Here is a 14,345-nt window from a genome sequence, read left to right on the forward strand (position 1 = left end):
TTCAGAGGAACCAAGCTCAAATTGTCCCCTTTATGTACTGGAAGGCTGCTGTAAGGTCTCCCTGGAGCCTTCTCTTTTCCAGGTTGAACAACCTCAACTCTCTCTGTGTCATTATCAAGCTCCTTTTTCCCCTTCTTCATCAAGGAATGTGTTGACTCAACCATTTGCATGCTAAGTTCTCCAACCTATTACTTACAGTAGTTTTGCTAAGTGACAACCAGGGTGTTACAGTGGAGTTCATGAGGTAACATCATAAGTTTCTTCTGTGTTTTAAAAGGGACCTCAGCGTTCAACGCATGAAAAGGAGGAATGCTGCAAAGAGCAAGATGCAGAGTAACGTACACCAAGAAAAAGGCAGGCTGTATGTAAGTGGACCACTAGTTGTGTTGTTGGAGTTTGCTTGGAGAGTGAAGGCTTCTGCAGCAGGAGGGGCAGGAGTGGAGCTTTCCCCACATCACTTAAGGATGCTACTTGCAGTGGAAGGAATGTGCAGAGTAGAAATTCCCCTCTAGTAGACTTTGAGGTTGTTTAGAAACTCTGAGACAGCAAAAAAGGGAGGACAGCAAAACCATGAGGTATTAGACTGGGGGTTGCAGTTTACTGGGATTTCGTGGCAGTTTATTTGATATGTAGTCAACCTTTCAATGCAGAGCAACTTGAGCAGTTGTGGGGTGATTCAGGCTGAGAGTTGGGGTGGTTTAATATAGAGAAGGATCCAGGGAGACCTTATAGCAGCCTTCCAGTATTGAAAGGGGCTACAGGAAAGTCAGGAAGGGGCTCTTTATCAGGGACTGCAGTGATAGGATGAGGGGGGACAGTTTTAAGTTGAAAGAGGGGAGGTTTAGGTTAGGTATTAGGATGAAATCTTTTCCTGTGAGGGTGGGGAGGCACTGGCACAGGTTACCCAGAGCAGTCGTGGCTGCCCCATCCCTGGAGGTGTTCAAGGCTGGGTTGGATGAGGCTTTGAGCAGCCTGATCTAGTGGGAGGTGTCCCTGCCCATGGCAGGGAGGTTGGAACTGGCTGATATTTAAGGTCCCTTCCAACCCAAACTGTTCTACGATTGATTATTCTATGAAAGAATTGTAGACTTAGGCTGATTTTGACTTGTGCAATAATCTGGGAAATGAGCAGGAGTAATCACAAGTGACTCAGGCAGTGTCAGGAGATCCATCCCTGCACAGAGGAAGCATGTCCTACGCAGATCTCAAGCACCTCAGTTTGTCCCCATGGAAGGAGGGAAGCTGCTGACTTTTTACTCTATATGAAAAGGTAGAAAAACCTGCACTCATGGCAGAATCAGTCCCTTTACATGCATTTTCTTTTTTTTTCCTATACACTCCAACACTTTTTATGCTGACTGTGTCTGAGCAGAAATTCAGATGGCGTGGTATTGATGAAGGACAACAACACAGAGTGGTGCAAAAAAACTGGGCTCAGTTCACTTCCTGCCCTTTTGCCTGTGCTTGGGGAAACACGGAAGAATTTGGGTTCCATGGTGCTACAGCATTTTATTCCTGTTTCTCTTTGCTTTCATGCCATAGATGCACAGTGAAAATTGGTGTAGATAAAGCTTGGCGCTAGGATGGTTTGTGCCACCATGGGATGTGAGTTGATGCATTGGTAGCCCTAGAGTGATCATTCCCTTGGCCTAGCTGGGAATTTATAGAATCATAGAATAACCAGGTTGGAAGAGACCCACCAGATCATCGAGTCCAACCATTCCTATCAAACACTAAACCACGTCCCTTAGCACCTCGTCCACCCGTGCCTTAAACACCTCCAGGGAAGGTGACTCAACCACCTCCCTGGGCAGCCTCTGCCAGTGCCCAATGACCCTTTCTGTGAAGAATTTTTTCCTAATGTCCAGCCTAAATCTCCCGTGGTGGAGCCTGAGGCCATTCCCTCTCGTCCTGTCCCCTGTCACTTGGGAGAAGAGGCCAGCACCCTCCTCTCCACAACCTCCTTTCAGGTAGTTGTAGAGAGCAATGAGGTCTCCCCTCAGCCTCCTCTTCTCCAGGCTAAACACCCCCAGCTCTCTCAGCCGTTCCTCATAAGGCCTGTTCTCCAGCCCCCTCACCAGCTTTGTTGCTCTTCTCTGGACTCGCTCCAGAGCCTCAACATCCTTCTTGTGGTGAGGGGCCCAGAACTGAACACAGGATTCGAGGAGCGGTCTCACCAGTGCCGAGGACAGAGGGAGAAGAACCTCCCTGGACCTGCTGGTCACACAGTTTCTGATCCAAGCCAAGATGCCATTGGCAATTTAAATTCATACAATTAGCAGCAGCTAGAGGGGGTTTAGTGCTACACGAAACTGGTTTAAGAAATTTCTCAAAGGGTGGAGGTCATCTGGAGTTAAAGTCAGATGGATCCCAGCCCATTTAGAAAGTAACTTATCGCTCAGTCTGAAGGAATGTGGAGACTTCATGGCATACACTCTGTCAGCAACCTAATCTCAGGTGGATGACAAACCAGACTGACCCCTGGATGATCTCTCTGAAATGAAGGAGAGGCCTTAATTGCCAAACCCGTGTCCTAATTCAGAGTAGTAAAATACTAGATCAGGTCCTGAGCATTTTCCAGCCTTCATTCTACCGCAGAAAGCAAAGTTGTCAGCATGTCTGCGAGTGCAAGTTCAACACAGAAACTTGGGAGGGTTTTAAGGAGACACAGCTGTGCTGAAGGTGGAGAACGTGACTGAATTAGTCAGTAGCTAATACTGAGCATCAGCGATCTGGCTGGGGCTGTTCATGAGCGTGGCTGGCCACTTCCCACTGGTATAATGCCCACTAGATGTCAGAATTGAATAAATGTAAGGCTGACACAAGGGAGACAGGATCCCAGTTTTCAAATTATTCTGATTTTTTTCTTTCCTTCTCACTAGTGTTTGATGGGAACGGTTGGACTCGATGATCCGGTGGGTCTCTTCCAACCTGGTTATTCTGTGATTCTGTGATTTTTGGCCTGCTGTGTGATAAAATGACCTTTGGGGAAGAAGGATCTCTCTGTTTAAATGGTGAAGGGAACAGGGGATGATGAGGAGAAATGACTGAGCAAAAAAGTCCTGATCAGGTTAGAGTGCTTGTTTCACCTGTGGGAGCCCAGAGCCTAAACTCTGCTCCTGGCACAAAGATGCTTTGCTTTTTCTCCTAGGGACAGTAGAGTTTTCACTCTCCTGCATGACAAACTTAACCTTTCTGATAAAATGACTTTTAATGACATTTCCCTCGGCATAGGCTACAGGCTGTAAAGTGCCTTTGGTAAGGGAAAAGCTAGAGAAAGGCTGATGGCAGAGAAGGTTTAATTTTATAGATGAAGTTTTCTGCCTGTTCCCCTCACCTCTGCTCCTAGCTCCCATCTCTCTTCTCTAATTCAAGAGCTCAACTCATTCACTACAGCTGTTTAATATTAGGAAGGGCATCACAGTGACTCTGAAGATTAGGTGAACTAATTAATGCTTGCACAACCAGGAAGAAATTAGCTGCAATCTGACACTTTACAGCTGCCCCTGTTTTTTTCTCCTTTCAGACATTCTGCAGACTTTAAAATCCTCTTTCCCACCCCCACCCCCCCACCTCTTTCTAGGAAAAACCGTTGTCTTAGTCTCACAAAGCAGTGGGAACTCTCTGCAGGAACCAGAGCACCAGCAGACCACTGGGACTTCAGAGCAGTTTTCATCAGTCAACAACTGCACATACTGCTGGTAAGGTTCAGCAGTCAGAGATGCCATGTGATGTCCCTAGAAAGTCCCCCAGATGATCTTGGCCAAAGTGATGTGGTTTTGTAGTTTTTTTTTCTTGCAGCATCAGCAGGGAATTCATATTCTCCTTTATGATGTCCTAACGTGCCTTGCAGGGCTGCAGGTCAAGGTCAAAACATCTCTCAGGGAAGGACACGCTATGCTGAGTGACTTGTTCAGTGTGTTTGTCTTGGCCTTAGCTGGTCCTCCTCATCCCAAAATGTGACATTCATCTCCCATTTACTTTGGGATATCTTCATGCTGCTCTGAGTCACTTTTTTGGTGAAACAAGAACTTATTACCTTTCTTCTTTGCAGCACTTAAGAATCTGGTCCTGACTTTGTTACTACTTCCCGACTGAGCCTGAATCTCCTCCTTATCAAAATACTATTTGCTTTTCAGACTGAAATGGAAGCCAGATCCATCTGTGCATATCTGCCTCGATTTTCAATGTGCGTTGCACTTGTTGCAAAGACCAGTAGTGGATTCCTCCCACAGCTTCAATCCAGGCAACATCAAGTGGTAAATAGTGTACTTGGCAAGTTTCCATGTGGTGAGGGCTTCTGGGAAGGTGGTGGAAATGTGTCTACTGGCATTGCTTGCTCTCTGTGATAGGCAAGGGACTCTCTGCTAGAAAACCTGTGTTAAACCAGAGCTAGAAAGGGAAGTTTAGACCAGAGGTCTTAACTCTTTCAAGGAAGTTAGACTTCTGGAAGTGGTTTAGATGCTCATTGTATATTAAGTCGGGGAGGTTTAGCTGGAGAAACCAAGCCTAAGAAAGAAATTGGGAGTGACTCTCATAGAATCATAGAAACACCAGGTTGGAAAAGACCTCTTGGATCACCGAGTCCGACCATTCCTATCGGACACTAAGCCATGTCCCTGAGCACCTCGTTTACCCATCTTTTAAATACCTCCAGGGAAGGTGACTCAACCCCCTCAGGGGCAGCCTGTTCCAGTGTCTGATGACCCTTTCTGTGAAAAAATTCTTTCTGATACCTAGTCTGAACCTCCCCTGGTGCAGCTTGAGGCCATTCCCCCTTGTCCTGTCACCTATCACTTGAGAGAAGAGGCCAGCTCCCTCCTCTCCACAACCTCCTTTCAGGTAGTTGGAGAGAGCAATGAGGTCTCCCCTCAGCCTCCTCTTCTCAAGGCTAAAAGAGCCGGGTTCCCTCAGCCGCTTTTAGGCTCCTGGAAGTGGTCTAGATGCTCCTTGCATATTAAGTTGGGGGAGGTTAAGCTGGAGAAATCAAGCCTAAGAAAGAAATTGCGATTTCTTGTCAGCTTTCAGAGTCCAAACTGGTTTAAGACATTAGCTGTCTGTGAGACTTGGTGTTGAAGAAGGAGACCACCCACAAAACTGCTGAGCCTGGCAGGATCCCAGGGATTAGAGGCCATGATTAATGAGAACTTAAAAAGAATCTTATGTGCTTTTGGAGGCTGAATCTTTTCCTTAGTACTGGGGAGGTGCTGCTGCTGGCTGAGCCTCCTGATCTGAAATGATTAATGGAGAAAAAAAAAAAACCCCAGCCTTCCCAATTGAAAGCTGTTGATTTAAATGAAAAAAAATATATTAAAAGAGAAGTCCATAATCTCATCAAAAAGCTGTACTATGTAGAAGAATGGGGTTCAGAATCATTTAAACCTGGAAATTAAAGCCTTGAGTCCACACCAAGCATATAAATTTCATATTTATAATGACAGTGTACCTGGAGTTTAGCAATATAGTGAAGCCTTGCCAGTGCTATTCTGCAGAGGAAAAATCTAAGGTGTTTGGGATGGATTGGGAAAGTAGAAGCCTGATCTAGAGTTCCCAAAAGCCTTGACAGCCCTTCCTGAAAAGAGTACTAGAGAAGTGGAATAGCCAGGATACAAAGTGAAGAATTGTTAATGCTCGAAAGCTGGCGTGGATGAAATGACAAGGTTAGAAGATGGCACTTGGCAAGTGCAGCTGGTGGAAAGCTGGTTGTTGCAGAAAACCTCTGAAATTGTGGTGGGCAGTTTTGTCAATACCCTTACAAGGATCATTCTTCTAGCAAAGGGCTGCATGACACCTCTGGGTTACTGGGACTGGGTAGTGAAGTCCCAGGAACTTTTTCTGTGCATGTTTCAAAGGTTTTTAACTTTCTTTCGTATTTGAATGCTGAATGAATTCTTGTTCAGCAGTGAGAAATCTCCATTAGGCAAGATTGCCAGGTACTTTGTGAGACCTGGTGGGGAGGGGAAGCCAGAAAACCCTGTGACAGTCTCTAAAGCAGGGGCTACTAAGGAATATTATTATACATTTCCTGCTTAGTGGAATGGCCTGGCAGAGTATTTTGAGGGAAAAAATGTGCTGTGGGAAATGCTGGACCTGATTGCAAGAACTTTAGACTTGTTTGGTTTCCTAAGCTGTATAATGACTATTGTTTTGTTAATTGCTAACTTTTTATCATCTTGGAAAGATTTGAAATGAACACTTGTCTGTGAAATTGTTTTCAGCTTCTGGAGCTCCTAAATGCTCAGTTTCTGGGCAGGTAGCGTCAAAAGATAATCCCAGCCCAAAACCCTCTTTCCTAGCAGAAAGGAAGTGATTAAAATAGATGAGGTACTGCACGGAGAAAGACTGTCAAGAACAGGAGCCACGTTCGAAGCCTGTCTCTTTCAAAGCATCGGATCAGTGGATATGTGCATCTGCAATGTGTTCAGTGAACCAGAACACATCTTTTTGTCCCAAAAGCTTATATGCCAAAGCCTGCAAATAAACCTGCTGAAATGAGGTGTCTGGGGAAAGACCAGAAGTCAATGGTTGGGTGCTATTACTGTTTGCCCACGGTTTAAAGTGTGTCACAGATTTAGTTCTCTCACTGAAAGTGGATGGAACAAAAGCCTAAAGCTGAAATATTACGCCTTGGCTTCCTGCCCAAACTACATGACTGATCTTCTTTAAAAAGTCTATTCATTATGGCTATTTCATAATGAAATTACTATTTCCTCACTGTCTGCTGTTGCACAACAAGCTGTGTTCTGACACTTCTGAATTTGTCAACCTTCTTTGCCTGAAAGAACCCTACAAAAAGTTGCCAATAATCTAGTTTTCTTTAAAATCCTGTTTTTATCGAAAATGTTACATGGTCCCACTGTGAGCAGAAGCACAGATACTCAGCACGATGCTCTTGCCTATCATCGATTGACATTTGCAGTGTTGGCTCTGCTGGAGAAGAGCAACTTGGAGCAGAGAGCTGGAGTTCTACAGGACAGGATGATAAGCTGGAGTCTGCCATGGCTTGAATGTGAATGCTGCGGGTGATGCAGGAGAGTCCGTCTGTTTTGTATTTGTATCCGTATTCCGATACTGCAGGGCTCTGGGCTTCATCTGGCAGGGGCTTCAGAAGCTGATATGCCCAAGAGCCTGGCTTGTACGAGCTGAGAGTGATCTCTGCAATGTGCTCCTCTGAGCAGCCAGAGAAGTTGCAAAACTCGTGTCTATGTTTTAAAACTCTCTTTGTCTCGGGTATGGGACGCTAAGGCTGTTAATTTAAGGATACAGCATCACTCTCAGATCTGCCACCCTTCATACAGCCCTGGTGTGTGCAGTGATGCAAGGAAATGGGCTTGTTTAATCTAGGAGCAGTTGGACCCAAGGGCCAGTTTGGCAAAAGAGGAGATTTCTGGTGTTTGTGCCTCCTCTCCCGTTCTAGAGAGGAGGAGAAACAGAAGAGATCTGTGTTTGCATGGAAAAGCTGCTTTTCAGTTCCCGACTAAAGGAAGGCATGAAGGCTCTCTTTGCCCATGTGTATGATTTGCCAAGAGTGGGAAATTTACTCTTTAGCTATGAAATACAGCAGAATTAGGTAAAGGCTAAGCTGAAAGTCTTTTAAGTACTTTCTCTTGTCCCTCTCTGTATGTTTTATTTCTTACCTACTGTCCCTCTGAGCGCAGAGTGCAATGTGACTGCTATGCTGCTGCTGGCCTGGAAATACTCCTTCCCAGCCTCTAAGGTGTTAAAAAATATTGCAAATACCTGTTACGGAGTTGGTAAATGATGTTCTGAATGGCTGAGCCCAGCATGGGCCAATACTCTTTGCCAGTTTCCCTTGGACTAATCCCAGTTAATGCAACCACAGAACATGCTGTTGCATGAAGCTACAGTGAACAAATGCTTTGCAATTATTAAGGACCGGTAGATACTTGCTAGCATGGAGTGCTGCCCAGTTTGAAGTTACTTGCTCTTGTGAGTTCACTTTTAGAGCAGAATTAAACACTTCAGCCACTATCTGGCTCCAAGACACTGAGTTTAGCAAAAACAATAGTAAAATTCTGGCTCCTCTCTTTCCTCTCCCTCATCCTGCTCTTCACTGATCAGGGGCAGATAGTTCAAACGTGCAAGTAACAGGCGAGCTGAAAACATGAAATGCAGGGAGACAAGGCAGCTCTGAAACTAGGTTAGAGATGAAACGAGCTTGAAATTTGGCAGCTGTAGGCAAGGCTGGGTGGCCCCAGGGAAATGGCTCGAAATGATTGATGAAATAAATGATTAATGAAATGGTGTGATTGCTCTATCACAGGATTGTGTTACTGTTTGGATCCCAAAGACGGAAATTGAGAGAAGCCATGTGGGTGTGAATGATGCAGAGGAAAGAGTGCAAGAGCGGCATCTCCCAGGAGGAAAGTAGATCCCTCAAGTATTTTTTTTATTGCACCCTATGGGATTTAAAATATGCCCCTTGCTACTACCCTGTTCAGAGGATTCGCTTATCTTTTGGTATTGGGATTTACCATCTGCACAGCTATCCTTTATGTTTAGGCAGCTGAAAAAGAAAGCATCTCATTTTATGCATTGGTATTTGTTTTCTACCTTCTCTGCCATCTGCTGAACACCTGGGCAGTGCAGGGTTTTTTTGTATATCAGGAACATTTGGTCTCCTGGTCCTCTAGAGGCTTTCTGGACAGGGGCAGTAGCCACCTTGGGGCTTCACATCTCGTTCTGGTTTTTTTAATGGCAGATTCTTATTTTAGGAAAGCAGAATGTTGGTGTGAGTTGTTCAAATAACAACTAATCCCTCATGCTGATAGTTGTGTCAGTGTAGTCTAAATAAGAGATCGATCTGTGTTTGCACCCCCTGCCAGCTTGGAAAAGAAAGATTTCAGAGCTCATGGACTGGCTTATGGGAATTCTTTGCATCTGCTGTTAGATTAATAGATTTAGACTTTGGAATGACATAACTTTGCCCTAAAGGGCTTTTTTTTTGGTTTTGTTTGCCAGTTAAAAAAAAAAGCATCACTGTTGCTAGAGTTTAAATGTTTACAGTGCAAAATACTGCCAGTCAGGCTCCAGTTCATTAGGAGTTAGCTTGAAGAAGCAGTTTCTTTGGGCCCATCAGATGACTTCTTTATTTCTGGAACTGCAGTCACATTCATTGGCTTTCCATGGCTAGCGTGTCCTAGCAAGTGGCTACCTCCTGTTGTCCAAGCTTATAGCAAAAGCCGTACCAGGAAGACCTCATTTCTCCCAGAAGTTGCAGCACCTTTTGGCTATTTAATGCCAACTGGCTGGCATGGCTGGAGACTAAATAAGCATGTGCTCGTAGACATATATGTATATATAGATATAAATGTGTCTGGTTTTAATATCTAGAATATTATCTTCTTCCCTTTTGGGAAGCTGTTCCCTTTTCTTCAGCTGTTTTCCACAGAATTGTGGAAAGTCCTGAGTTGAAAATGACCCACAAGGATCATGGAACCCGACTCCTGTCCCTGCACAGGACACCCCAGCATTCACGCTGTGGGTCTGAGGGCATTGGCCAAATGCTTCTGGAATATCGTCAGGCTTGGTGCTGTGACTGCTTCCCTGGGAGCTGTTCCAGTGCTCCACCACCCTCTGGGGGAAAAACCTTTTCCTGATGTCCAAGGTAGACCTCCCCTGGCACATCTTCCTGCCATTCCCTTGGGTCCTGTTGGTTAGGAAGACACTCTTGTATAGAAACTACACAATACAGAAATGCCAGATTTCTTCACCATTTCCTTTCTGACATGAATGACTTGATACCTGAGATGGTGTTCCTGCTTTTGATGCTAAACAAAAAGGCATCTAGCTTTGCAGGAGCATCACAAGCGAAAACAGTTCTGTATATGAAAGTCCCTTATTTCTTCAAGGGGAGTAAACATACATGGAATGGATTGTCGAAGGACTGTATGTTGGATTTGTTGTTTTTTTAAGCAATCCTGTATTTAGTCCTGGGTAGCTGCTCTATAGAAATGCTTTCTCTTTTGTGGCTATGTGGGTGGAGAGCTCTCAGTGCTGGTTACTCACGAGGCTAGGTGTTATCTCTGGTCTGATTTGGAGAAATCTTACGAGAAAAAACTCTTTTTCTGTGTGTCTGTCCTTTGCTCATTCTTTTCTTCTTAACAGCAAGACAAGGTTTCAGGAAGTCCATGCTATTTCAAAGGATGGGACTCTTGGCCTGGGTGACATCACTGTTTAAATGCTGAGGTATATTTCAGGTACTTGTTAATTTGGTGAGCACAAAGTCATGAGCTAGTGAATTTGGCTGACCTTCTGTGAGACATTAACATCGGGAGATAAGGACCTCTTATGAAACCACTGAGGTTACGCAAGAGCAATTCCCTTCGCTTGCTTCTGCTGACAACAAGGCTGTTTGGGTGGCTCCTCTTCAAAACTTTGTGGGACTTTTATGAACAATTACCCATAATGATTTGCTTCTGGGAAAACTTCCTCTGACTCCTGCCATGCACTTGGGATGTTATGGTTAAATGCCAGTGGAACACTGCTGCTGTGCCTCTTTTTGGCTGAACATCAAGAGGCACACATCCAAACGTCAAGGGTTTTTCAATGTACACAATCTAAATCTTTTTTTAAATCATAGAATTAAAACAAGGAAGCAGAAACAAGATCTCCGTGTGATCACTCTGCATAATCTGAGCTGTCCTTGATGCTCCAGAGGAGTCGTGTGACTTCCTTTGGTCGTCAGAAAAGGCAAACCTTGCAGATTTACCTCTGCTGCAAAGGTGTCACTTGCTGAAATAACCAGGTAATTGTCTTCAACTGAAACCTCCAGGGCATGGAAAGGTACCAAATGTCATGTCATCAAGACCAACCATCTAATTTTGGATTGCTGCTGAGGAGGCTGGAAAGCCCTTGAGACCAAGATGTGTCATCATCATGAGACAGAGAGAGAAAAAAAAGAGCTGTACAGAAGCCAAGTGCACTGGTCTCTTCCTGGATGGTGCCAGTAGAGATTTTGTGTTACAAGGAAGCCAACTTTCTGGTTTTCCTGTAAGGTCTTGGGAGCTGAGAACCTTAGGAGAAATGTCATAGCCCAATTTCTTGCTCTCAGCCTCCTCTGCAACTGTTCCCTGGCTTCTGCAAGGGCACATCTTACAGACTTACTGGGATGCTGGGAATACAGAGACAATGCTTAGCTGTTCTTCATGCTCTTTTCCCAGCCTGTCCTTCTTTTGTTCTGCTGGTTATGATATGCACATCTTGGGGCACTGGGAATCCTGACAGCTGCTGACTTTGGTTTCAGAAGCCAGATTGTACCTGCAGTTTGAGTTTTCTCTGAGTAAAGGGAAGGATAAAAATAATCACTTTAAAAAAGGTTGTTTATAAGAAGAAAATGGTGCAGAGTGGAATAGGATGTGATGCTGAAAGAGATTGACACAGTGGTTTCACCAGCTGCCTGCTCTCACGATAAGCAAATATTTGTTTTTTATCAAGAAAATAGAAGATTTTCCAAGTGAGAGGTATCTTCAGTGCAGCACGCTGCACCTTGTCTTCGCTTGGTTGAAGTGAAAGGCAGTGATGACTGCTCCCCTGAAAGCGTCAGTGAACAAGCCAGTTCTGCTGCCTGCAGATTCCCAGTTAAAAGGCATTGTACAAATGTCAGAAGAGTATCTCAGGGCTTGAAAAAACAAGTGTCATTGCTTTCATCTTGTGTGAAATAGGGGTGTGGGGAGCAGGGGGAGAAAATAGGACAGATGAAAACTGAACTCCAAGCCAAAAGTAGGCCTACATCTGAAAGCTACTCTGATCAAGAGTACCCTGTCTATTCACATGTAGTGAGTTGATATTAGCCAGCTGCCACATGCCCTTCTGGATCCTTACTTTGCTGTTCCTCCATGGAAGGACAGAGGGAGAAAATAAGATGGGAAAGCTCATGGGTCAAGATAAAGACAAAGAGATCCTTTACCAATTACTATCATAGAATCATAGAATCACCAAGTTGCAAAAGACTTCTTGGATCATCGAGTCCAACCATTCCTATCTGCCACTAAACCATGTCCCTGAGCACCTCATCTACCTGTCTTTTAAACACCTCCAGGGATGGTGACTCAGCCACCAAATCATGTTTTGCCAAATCATGGGCAAAACAGACTCACCTTGTGGGAAATTTAATTTATTGCTGGTTAAAATAGATTTGGATAGTGAGAAACAAAGACAAAAATTAATATAACACCTTCTCCCCACCCCACCCACTTTTTCCCAAGCTCAAATTCACTCCTTCATTCCTGACTCTTCCACCTCCTCTGTTCCCCCAGGGGCTGAGGATGGTTTTGATCAACCCATGACAGCTCTTCTTTGCTGCTCCTTGCTCCTCCTAATTCTCCCCTGCTCCAGCATTGGTCCTTCCCATGGGCTACTGTCCTTCAAGATAATCTTGCCTCTGCGTGGGCTCTTTGCAGACTTCAGTTCCTTCAGGAAATATCCATGTGCTCAAGCATGAGGTCCTCCGTGTCCTGTAGTAGGGGCATCTGCTTCACCATGGTCCTCTCCACAGTCTGCAGGTAAATACCTGCTTCACTCTAGTCTCTCCATGGGCTACACTTTTCCCCCTCCTTGCTCGCTGGACTGGGTCTTCACATGCTTTTAATCCTCACTTCTCACTGATCTCTGACATCTTTTGCCCATTCTTAAATATGTTATCCCAGAGGCACCACAAGTTTGCTGATGGGCTCAGCTGTATCTGTTGGTGGGCAAAGTGCCTTGCTACCTAGACTCAACACACCACGTCTGCAAGAGTTGCTTTAATTTAATTTTAGCCTGGAGGAGGCTGAGGGGAGACCTCATTGCTCTCTACAACTACCTGAAAGGAGGTTGTGGAAAGGAGGGAGCTGGGCTCTTCTCCCAAGTGACAGGGGACAGGACAAGAGGGAATGGCCTCAAGCTCCGTCAGGGAAGGTTCAGGCTGGACATTAGGTAAAAAATTTTCACAGAAAGGGTCATTGGGCACTGGAACAGGCTGCCCAGGGAGGTGGTTGATTCACCTTCCCTGGAGGTGTTTAAGGGACGGGTGGATGACGTGCTGAGGGACATGGTTTAGTGATTGATAGGAATGGTTGGACTCGGTGATCTGGTGGGTCTCTTCCAACCTGGAGATTCTATGATTCTGTGAGTCTAACTGCACCTACAGCAGCGGTGGCCTCTCAGCCTTACTGAAATTCTTGTACATCAGCCTCTGCTTCTTTGTTGATCGAGGCAATGGGCTTCTATAATTGCATTCTCTGCATCCAGCACCTCCTGGGTACTGGGCAGAGGCAGTGGAGCAGCTCCAAAGATAGAGAATAATGGTCTGAAACATGAGAAATCTGGACTGTGGGCAAATATATTTGTCCTTGGGGCTTTAATGTCTAAGTGCCATGCAGGAAACAATGTTAATCTCTTGTGAAATATTTGGATTTCAATTGATAATTGTCCTAATTAAGGGTGTAGTGAGATGGCCAGCTATTTTAAACTCCCATGTCCCTGTTCATTCTGGCCTTGAAGTAGTGTTTAATAAAGTCTTCGCAACACCGAAAATTAAAGATAGCTTCATAGGTTGAAGTTTATGATATTTTAACTTTTGCATAACTGCATTCACGATGTTGGCACTTAACCCGAAGCCACCACAGAAGTTCTAGCTTCTTGGCTCACCCAGCAACAGAAAGCAGGGTTGAGGGCAGATTGCAAGGGTTGATCTTCCTGTGAGGTGGGCAGGAATGTTCTCCGTGCTGGTAAAAAACAGGCTGCTTTTAGCTCAGCCAGGCTAGCGTAGCTGAAGTAAACTCAAGTCTGTGGGCCTCCCACTTCTTTCCTGGCAGCTACTGCAGCAGTAACAGCTGCCTATGAGCCTCAGCTGCACGAGCTGCTTCCTCGGAAGAGGCAGCTGAGATCTTGTTCCAGAACAGAAAAATCTGGGCCCAATTCATCATCTGTGTTAAGTGGCCACATGTCGCATCACACCGAGTGGAGCTGGCTAACTCATTGAATTAAAACCCCAAGTCTCTAGAACTTGCCAGTATTTCAGCTGGGTACTTGGAGTAAAGAACCTTTTTACCCTTCTCCTGGTTTTGATTTTCCTGATGAGCCGTCAGCTGCATATTCTCAGGAAAATGTGTTTTAAGAACATGGTCTGCAATATAGAATCATAGAATCATCATCAGGTTGGAAGAGACCCACTGGATCATCTAGTCCAACCATTCCTATCAAACACTTAACCATGTCCCTCAGCACCTCGTCCACCCGTGCCTTAAACACCTCCAGGGAAGGCGAATCAACCCCCTCCCTGGGCAGCCTGTTCCAGTGCCCAATGACCCTTTCTGTGAAAAATTTTTTCCTAATATTCAGCC

The sequence above is a fragment of the Phaenicophaeus curvirostris genome, chromosome 7 (assembly GCF_032191515.1).
Source record: "Phaenicophaeus curvirostris isolate KB17595 chromosome 7, BPBGC_Pcur_1.0, whole genome shotgun sequence".
Taxonomy (NCBI): domain Eukaryota; kingdom Metazoa; phylum Chordata; class Aves; order Cuculiformes; family Cuculidae; genus Phaenicophaeus; species Phaenicophaeus curvirostris.